This window comes from Gossypium hirsutum, chromosome D07 (assembly GCF_007990345.1).
Source record: "Gossypium hirsutum isolate 1008001.06 chromosome D07, Gossypium_hirsutum_v2.1, whole genome shotgun sequence".
In the NCBI taxonomy this organism is placed as follows: Eukaryota; Viridiplantae; Streptophyta; class Magnoliopsida; order Malvales; family Malvaceae; genus Gossypium; species Gossypium hirsutum.
Genome location: NC_053443.1, coordinates 51060360 through 51070616, shown reverse-complemented (window position 1 = coordinate 51070616; position 10257 = coordinate 51060360).

Here is a 10257-nt window from a genome sequence, read left to right as displayed (position 1 = left end):
TTGGTAGTAGTGGTGATGTGCCTTCCGTAACGATTGGTGGCAATGGAACGTAACCTAGTTGGGTTATCGAACTATTTGTGTCTCCATCCTCAATGGTTGATTTGCTCTAATAAAATAAATAGAGCTTTCATCTGATCTTGCATTTGTTGAAATTGTTTGTCCATTCGGTTTTGTAGACTGAAAATTTAACACCCTCAACTCGACCCGATTCATTGAGTTCAGATGTCAGATGTTACCAGATATAAACACTTAACATAAACTTTAACAAAGCTATGAATAGTTCTTTTTCAACCTATTACTTTCTATTTTATTTAATTACATAAGATATAATGAATAATATCCAAAAGTACAACAAGCACTTAGAGGTGATTTAAGACATCACAACACAACAATTTATTAATAATAGACTTTCATGGCATAGAAAGTTATACGCCACACTCTTAATATATTTTTGTATGCATAGTATCCTTGCTTGCTACTTCCATGACGCAATCCTGGCTTTGTCTCTTGTAGCGAAATCAATTATATAGCCACACTTGAAACATGAACATAATGCTTATAAGTTCACATATACTTGGTGAGTTTTAATGTAATTTCCTCATTGTAAGAGTTTGAAACACCACTCTGTCCTTGGCGAATACTTTCACAATATTGGATATAAGCCTACATGCCAAATTCCCTACTGAAAGTATCACATATACTTGACATTTTGATTGAATCTAGATCTTACCAATCATATAATTTAGAATCCTTTTTACAACCTTAGATACTTCTGAATAGATTATCCATATAGAATCCCTTCCTACAAATTTCCTCTTCGATCTTACACATTACATTATTCTTAGAATGGTTATTCGTAGATACTAATACTCGGAGGACACGTACTAATTACTCTTACATTTGGTGGAATCCCATTCTGAATTGAATACCTATTAGACTACCAACCAAATCATATCCTGATTCCAATCCAAAATTACTTATTCAACAATGTAACACTCCAAATCATTCAAAAGAATTCCCAACATCCATGTCACATAAGTATGCCCAGATTGACAAACGTCTCAGAGTCTAAATACTCTCTAAATGAACCATGGAAACTATTCAAATCTGGTAGATACCAAATTTCAAACATCACCAATACATAACATAAATGAACTTATTCCAGCGAACACTTAGACCATTTATATATACGAATACGTCCCTTAAAGCTTATCATACTTATTGCAAGGTCAAACCAACTAAGCTATCTTCAAACTCACCAGATTCTTATCATAGAATTAATTATCAAAGAAGTCTCAGAACATATCCATGTCTTACTACATAGACAGTAAACCAGCTTCTGCTACCTCTACCTTATAGAATTTCCATGAAGACAAATACAAAATACGCCATTAAGGCGTAGCAGATCACGTCATACATGTTTTATAGATTATGCCTCAAGGGCAATACCGAATACACCACAAAACTAAACATAATACGCAACACATGCTTAGCATATCACACCACACATGCATCATACAGAATCACATGTTTACTATCCTGACGAACTTTCACAAAAGGCGCCATGGGTTTCACCCTCATGGACTTATCCATAATTTCATGTCGTGATTTGTCAATTTGATTTACATATTACCAAAGGCATCACTGTAATATCCTTAACCCGTCTCTGACATCAAAATAGGGTTACGAAGCATTACAGTACAAAACAGAACCTGAAACTTCGCAACATGGATCAACAAGCAATTCACATATTTATATTTGATAATATAATTAATTTATGATATAAATTACTTTTACGAGCCTTAAATCAAGCTTGATTGGCCTTAAAAATAGTTTGGAAACAATCAGTGACTTATTCGAAGCAAATTAGAAATTTCATGCAAAAAATGAAAAAATTGTGAAACAGGGGTTACATGGCCATGTGGCACAACCCAAGCCATGTGGGCATTCAAACTATGGGACACACGACTGTGTCGTAGCCTGTGCATCAAACTGTGTAACTCACCGACTTGGGTCACACAACCGTGTCGCAGGCCTTGTGACAAACTGTGTGAAACCTGCACCTGCAAATAAAAAGACACATGGCCGTGTGGAGTATTCGTGTGTGGCACACGACTGTGTGACACCCCGTGTCTCAGGCCATGTGCTCTAAATTGGGCCCCCTAAAACAAGCTATTTCAATACCTATGCATGCATACCAAGATACATCTTTCTCCCATACATTTACATGACCAAAACACACCTCAAGCACATACAAAACATACCATTTCAATCATCCTATATGTTCTAACCAATATGCCATTCAAAGGCACCACAACTCAATCATCAATTCAATACATGTCAAACCACTCACATACCTGAAACGTTCACCATACAAACATATACATTATTAATTTTACTCATTGCTATAGGTAGTCATAAGTCACCTATATCTCATAAGCAAACACTTACCTATGCATTTACAAATCAAAACATAAGGTTTTTAAAACATGCACAAGCTAGGCTCAACTCAAACACTACCAAACCAACAACTAGACTTATACATACCAAATAACCATATCATAACATATGACACAACCATCTTCTTCCTATTCACATGAGGGCATGCCTAATTACTATCATCTCATATGGATACACATCATTTACAAGCCTTCATCAAAAGGCATGAACATAAATGAACTTGGCACTTTTTGAAAACAAACCAATCACCCAGACAATACTTATAACCGTATTACATGCCATTTATAACCATTTGCCAAAAATAATCAAAATCTACTGAAATGGATCGATGGATAGTGTGATTGTGCTCCAACGTTGATTCCAACAGTCCGAGCACTTACAGAAATAGAGAAAATCAACTACGTAAGCAACTAATTCTTAGTAAGCTCGTGTAATGAATTTAAACTTACCAAATGCATTGAATTAAACATCCATGAATAGTTCCATTTAGTCATAGACTAAATTTCCTTTTCTTATACACAACACCTCACAAGGTTAGTAGGTGAAGCAATGCATATATATATCCAACTAAACAAAGCACATAACATATCAAGCATTTCAATTTCATAACTGATTGCTCTTACATATATCATGATTCATCTTTTCCTTACAAATTCGCATATCTTTATAATTCATATCATTAATCCAAATCATGGTTCATTTGATGTATCCATTTACTTATTAAACCTTTATTTACTCGTTGAGCTTAATAAAATAACATCAGATAATTGTAATAATATTTTTAGTACAAGTTACCTGATACAATACACTGGCAAGAAGCCTGTTAGGCTCAAAGCCTAATACAGTAAACCAGCTCAAAGCCTGTTAGGCACAAAGGCTGATAATATACACCGGCATGAAGCCTGCCAGGCACAAAGCCTGATAATATAAACCAACATGAAACCTACTAGGCACAAAGCCTAATAATATACACCGGCATGAAGCCTGTTGGACTCAAGGCCTGATACACTATCTCCAATACAATTCAATTTCATTATTAATTTTCATCAACCATCATTCAATAATTACAAACATCACAATTATTAGAATAAAACAAATATCAAGGAATTTAATATGACATATTACATATAATACGAACTTAGCTCGAGTGAAACAGTTACTAAAACGGAGTCGACAACTAGTACGAAACTTTAGCTTTCCTCGATTTAAATCCAATTACGACGTTTCTTGATTTGAATAATAATTCAACCCAATTAATTCATTTCCAGCATTCTAACAAGTAGTTTTATGCAATTAAACCCTTCCATTATCAATTTACAAATTTACCCCTAATATTTTGACTTTTATACAATTTAGTCCCTAAAATTGAAACTTGCAGTTTAACTATTTTTAACCATCCACCAAGTTTGCTAAATTTCTTGTAGTCACATAAAAACCCATAATCATCAAAGTTTCACATTAATTCCCATAAATTTTACCTTTTTTAACAAATTAATCCTTTAACATTAAAATTACTAAAAATCACTTAGAAAATATTTCTATTTAACAACCAAGCTTAATAATCTATCAATTAAATCTATAAACACACTTAAACCATTTATGGAAAGTCCCTATAATTTTAAAAATTTTACAAATTGATCTCCGACTAGCTAGATTAAGCTAATACGAGCTTAAAAACATAGAAATCATTAAAAATAGAATCAAATCACTCACCATGCATGAAAAATCAGCTTGGTCGAATGCTTTCTACTAAAAAATGGAGTTTTTCTTCCTAGTTTCAGTGGTGATAGTCCTTTTGAAGATGATAACCTATTTTAGTTTCTTTTAATTTTTGTTTTATTTATGAAATTACATGTTTAACCTTTAAAACATCCAAAATTTTCCTAATTAAAACCCACCAACCGTCCACCACCATCTAAATAGGTATAATTACAAATTGAAACCCTCAATTCATGTTTTCATAACCATTTAATACAATTAAAGCCATAGTGATTTAGTTTCACATATTTTACAATTGAGTCATTTTCAATTAATTAACTATTTAAACATTAAAATTTCTTAACCAAATTTTAATATAACCCTAATAACACTTCGTAAATATTTAATAAAATATTTATGGGCTTGATTAATAGAAACGAGGTCTCAATATTTCATTTTATAAAACCACTTGACTTTAATTATTTACCACTTGAACCTTATTATTCTTTCAAATAACATAAATTATCAAATTAAAATTTATTAAAATGCTATTTTTGACTCATAAATATTAAATAATAATATTTACGAACTCAGTTGTCAGATTTGTGGCCCCGAAATCACTATTTTCGACACCACTAAAAAGCAGGCTGTTACAATCACCATGAACATTCCTTTTATCATATCATGTTATGGGTCTCAACCACATGGACTTGCACATCCTCATGTCGTGATCTGCCAGTCCAGACTTATTTGTACTAGAGGCATCACCATGAGTGTTTTCGATGTCATATAATATCATGGGTCTTAGCCACATGGGTTTACACATACCTTTATTTGTAATCTACCAGTCTGGTTAGCAATATGTCTAACTTACCAGAGACATCACAAATAGAGGTTTTCACTCAGAAGTTACTTACCTAGGTCTTATTTACATACCTAATTTATTCTTACCTCCTCGTATCAGATTTCACTTGCTTACTTACTATCAAACTTCTTATTCAAATATTATCTCATACATAACCCCATTATATTATAATCCTTTCAAAATTTTGTCATACATTGCTTACTGGCTATTGTCGAAACCATTTTTAAAATTTTAAAAAAGGGATCGACTTTGAAAATAAAATGGGATTCGCCACCGATCTTTTATTAAAAGTGTGATCGGATCACCTTGAAAATGATTTTAGGTCTACGAATTATGAGAAAACAGGTTCGGGAGTCGATTACGCACGAGGAAGGGTTAGCACCCTCGTGACGCCCAAAATTGATACCGAATTGATTATTTAATGTTTTAATGTCGAAATTTTGAAAAGATTTTAAAATACGATCCTTTTATCTTGAATAAAATGAATTGGATGATAAGACTTACTTATTTCAAAGAAATAAATTGTCACACTCAGTAAGTTAGAGTGCAACGTTTCAAATCCTCAAAATTAAGTTTATCTCTTGATTTTTTTAAAACCTATGCATTTTGAGAAGGGTATCTGATCATTTGGGTTAAATGAGAAAATCAAACCCAGTAAGTTAGGGTTCGATTTCACAAAATCCCTAAATATCAAATATTGCCTTTATTTTCATTTGTTAGAAGAATCCTCGTCTCGAGAAAACGACATGTCACATCCAATGCGTTAGGACACAACGTGTCGAATTCCCGAGAATGAGTTTTTTATTTGTGTGTTAATTAAAAGGGATATTCAGTTTCTTAGATCCCGAAGAAGATTGGAATCCAGTAAGTTAGGACACAATCTTTTCGAGGATCCCCGATTCCGAGTGTCGCGTTATTTGAAAGCTTTTTTGGATAAAAACGCTTTTGACATTTAAATGATATGAAATGTAATCTTTTGAATAAATAAAACAATAGAAGAATAACGTACAACGCAAAATAGAGATTCGTAAATCAACGTACACTAATGTATGAAGAATAATCAAGTAAATAAGCAATACAATACATAGGAGTAACAATTTCGTATCTCACATTGTGCAAATACTAACATCCATGTTTGAAAACCTAATTAAAATAATCAAGGAAATGCCAAACAACTTAACACAAATAAAATGTACCAAAAAGGTAATATGAGAAAAGAGATTTGAATGCATATTCACAAAAATTACATGAATGAAATTTTAAAATGAAATAATTAATGCAAAGACTTGACAACATTCAAGAATGGGATAATGAATATTACATGAAATAATACTACCTAAATGAAATTTAAAGTAATTATTATAAAAAAGGAAGTCAAAATAAGTAAAACTTAAAATAATATACTTGTATTAATCAAAATAGATAATATATGAAATGAAAACTCAATATAAATAATAATATAATATATAGGAAAAGTTGAGATAGCAAAAATAAAAATAAAATATTGAAAGAAATGAAGTGCATACATGCAGGTAAAAAATTATTCGAAACCAACAATAATATATGTATATGTAAAAATAATTTTTAAAGAGAGTTATATATGTATAAAATATATATGCATATAATTTAAAATTAAGTAATACATATTACATATGTACATATACATAATAAAAACAGTCTAAAATAATAGGAAATAATAAAGTAACACATAGGTATATAGGTAAATAAAAATATGATCAAATATGATAATAATAATAACAAACAGTAATAAAAATAATGATAGTAAATTAATTAACAACAAAATATTAATCAGGACTAAATTAAAATGAAAACAGAAATTTGAGGGCCAATCCGCAATAAATAAAAATGAAAAGGGACCGAATCGGGTGCGCGAGGAACAAGGAGGGAGTAAAGCGGAAAATAGCCTCGCCCTCCAAAACGCTGCGTTGCAGCATGGACTAAAATAAAATGAAAATCAAATTATAGGGCGAAAATTAGAAAACGAAAAGGAGCGATTTGAATACGCAACAAAAAGGGAGAGGACCATTTGCACAAATCTCCCCACAGAGGCCAAACGCGCGGATCCTTCCCTCGGGTCGGGTCACACACGCGGGTCGAGCTCAATACGGCACCGTTTTGGAGCCACTGATTAGACTCCAAACGGCGTCGTTTCATACGTCACATAAGGGCAAAAAAACCCTAATCTGATAGCCTCCATTTCATTTTTTAAACAAAAAAAAAAGAAAGAAAAATAAAAGAAACATAAAAAGAAAGCAGAGAGCTTGAATGCTCTTCTCTTCGCGCCATTCTGACGATTCGTCTCTTCCAGAGGCCAACAATCTCTGGTTCGACTCCGATGACTGCGGAGAGAAGACGGAAATCCAGCCTCCAGGTAACTTCTCTCCTTCTATTCTCTGTTTTTTTATTCTTTTATTCAAAAATGAATCAAAACAAAAAAGAAAAGAATACCGAAGAAGAAAAAAGGAAAAAAACGGAAGAAGCAAGAGAGCAATTCAAAAATCACCTTTTTTTATTTTTGTATTGATATTTCTTGATACAATGTGCATCCTTTTTTTGTTTACAGTGTTTGAATGGCTTTCTTATAGTCCGATTTTACAGAAAACAAAAAGAAAATTCAAAAGAAAAATCCCCCCGAATCATTTTTTATTTAACATTTTTCTTTTTTCTATTTTCTGATTTGCTGACGATTTCTGTTCTTTTTTTTGCCTGTTTTCTTTGATTTTTTCGTTTGTTTGTCCTTCTTGCAGGTATGTGGAGGCCGTACGGTGACGTGGAGGGCAGCGTACATGCGGTGGTGCGCGTGGGAGGTTGCGGCTGCGGCGCTCTGAACGCCTAGGGTTTTCTGTTAACTGTCTTTGGGTCATTAGGCCATTGGGTGTTTAGGCTAGTTGGGCTTAATGGGCTGGGGACATGTATTTGGGTTTTGTTTGTATTTTGTTTGTAATTTGGACTGTGGATTTTTGTTCACTTTGGGCTCCAGGCAAAATTTGGGCCCTACAGCTATCCTAGATATTTTCTTCATATATATTCTAATCTGAATAGTTCACATGCAACAGTTAAGATAGAAACTCATCTAATACTCACCTAAACTATAGCTTGAACTCCAAACTCGAATACCCTTCTCGGGCCATCAGCAACAACTGCTTAAAGAACATAGGTTCACCATTAAAACCTATCTTCATACTAATTGTTAACTTCCCAATCATAGACAACCCCATCGAAGGCCTTGTATTCGTAACTTATTGTTCATAAGCTTCTTAATAGCCTTAATCTTTCAAAACATGACATGCAAATTCATTTGACTTACCATAAAGTGAAACGTCCACTGGTTAACTCAAAAACTGTAGCTCTATCTTTATAAGGAATAAGAGAACATACAAGTTTAAGAAGAAAAACAAGAGAATAGAAATTTAAAGGAAGAAAAACCCTTCACGAAGTCTTCTCACTATATATATACACCCTTAGTTCCCTTTAGTAGAACTTAACAAGTGTCACTTGAATCCAGAGTTTGTCCTTCATAGTGGCTTACAGATTTTGAGAGGAACATAAATGAAAATTCTATATATTTGATATTTGACTAGTCAATCCAGTTGACCTCTAACCAGGTAACCATTCAGCATAGTGCGTAGGTAACTGGGCGTACCATACTTTTGGCGGTAACCTCATCAGGCTTACAGTTTACTTATCATATCCTTTTATTAAATAATAGAATAACCTATAACAGAATCCTTAATTATTTCTATGTTAAATATACTACTCCAGATTCTAACACACTTGAAGACTATTAATTGGTGGGTTGCACTATGCCAAACAAATAACTTCACAATTATACGCTTTGATCTCAAATCCACCAAAATTGGGGTGTGACAAGAAAATTTTGTTGCCACCATAGAATCTACATAAGTTTGGATTTCATCGCTTATTATGAAAGGCCTTGATGTCAAATTGTTGAGAACTCAGGAATAGGATTAAGTCACTAGGCGATTAATGGAAAACTTGGAAGCGGTTGCTTTCCCTTTATCACTATTCCTAGAACAACCTATGGTGATTGATAGCTCATCTTGTCAAAGGGAGACTAAAACCTTTAGGACTGATTTAGAGAAAGACCAAGATCTCTTGAAGAATAAATAGAAATTCTACTTATGCTTTTATTCTCCAATAGGTTTTTAAATAAAGACTACATGTAAATAAAAATATATTTCTAGAAGGAAATAAAACAATTTAACCCTACTTAAAAATATCCTAAAATAAATTAGACCTAAAGTAAAGTAGTGTAAAATAAAAAGTAAATAATTTCACTTTAAAGACTTTTAACGCCTTTTTCTCTCTCATATTTTTGTCCTATAAAGGTGCCCATAACATTACCTTATATATATATATCATTTCGAGAGTAAAGTTATTTATTGCATAACGCCTTTATGGTGAGATCTGTGTAAGCTTTAAGACTTCTCTGCTAGCTAACTCTATGGCAAAGATCTATGTAAGTTTGAAAATATCCCTGATTGGATAGCCTTGTGGCGAAATTTGAATTTGCCCTAGGGGTACTTCTTAAAAGAGTTCTTAGCAGTGTTTCTGAAGAGTGAATCTGCCATAGTAGCTCGTTAGTACAAAAAACTTAGTGTATTTATAATTATGGGTGGTCAAAGGGTTTTTCGGACGTGAGTTTGTCTACGCTATGTAAGGAAGATATCTAAATTCTATGGCATCCACCAAATCTGAGTATTTTCACACTATGTGTAGAGGTTATCTGGAGTCTAAGTTGTCCGCCAAACTTAGACGTTCTCGAGATATGTAACATGTTGTTTGGGATTTCTTGAGATGACTTAGAATGTTTCATCCATCAGAATAAGTTGTGGTCTGGGTTGATTGAAGATATAATCTGATTGGTATCCTGATAGCTGCCAAATTCAGTTGAGAATCCGCCAAAGGTAGGATTCGTATGAAGTTCATCTTAAACGATTAGTTAGTATAAGTATCCAACAAGAATATTATCTAAAGTACACCATTCTGGGTTAAGTGTTCAACATTTGTCTATGTGAGAATCCATCGAAGGTAGAATCTGTATGAATATCTTTCTGAGTAATGCACCTATTTTTCGAAGAGGAAATGTGATACGTATTGAGTGGTGAAATTTGTAATCTACCTAATGAGTGAATTGGTGTATATGTATGCATCTGGTATTAGAAAAGTATCCGCTAAATATTGAAAAGAAA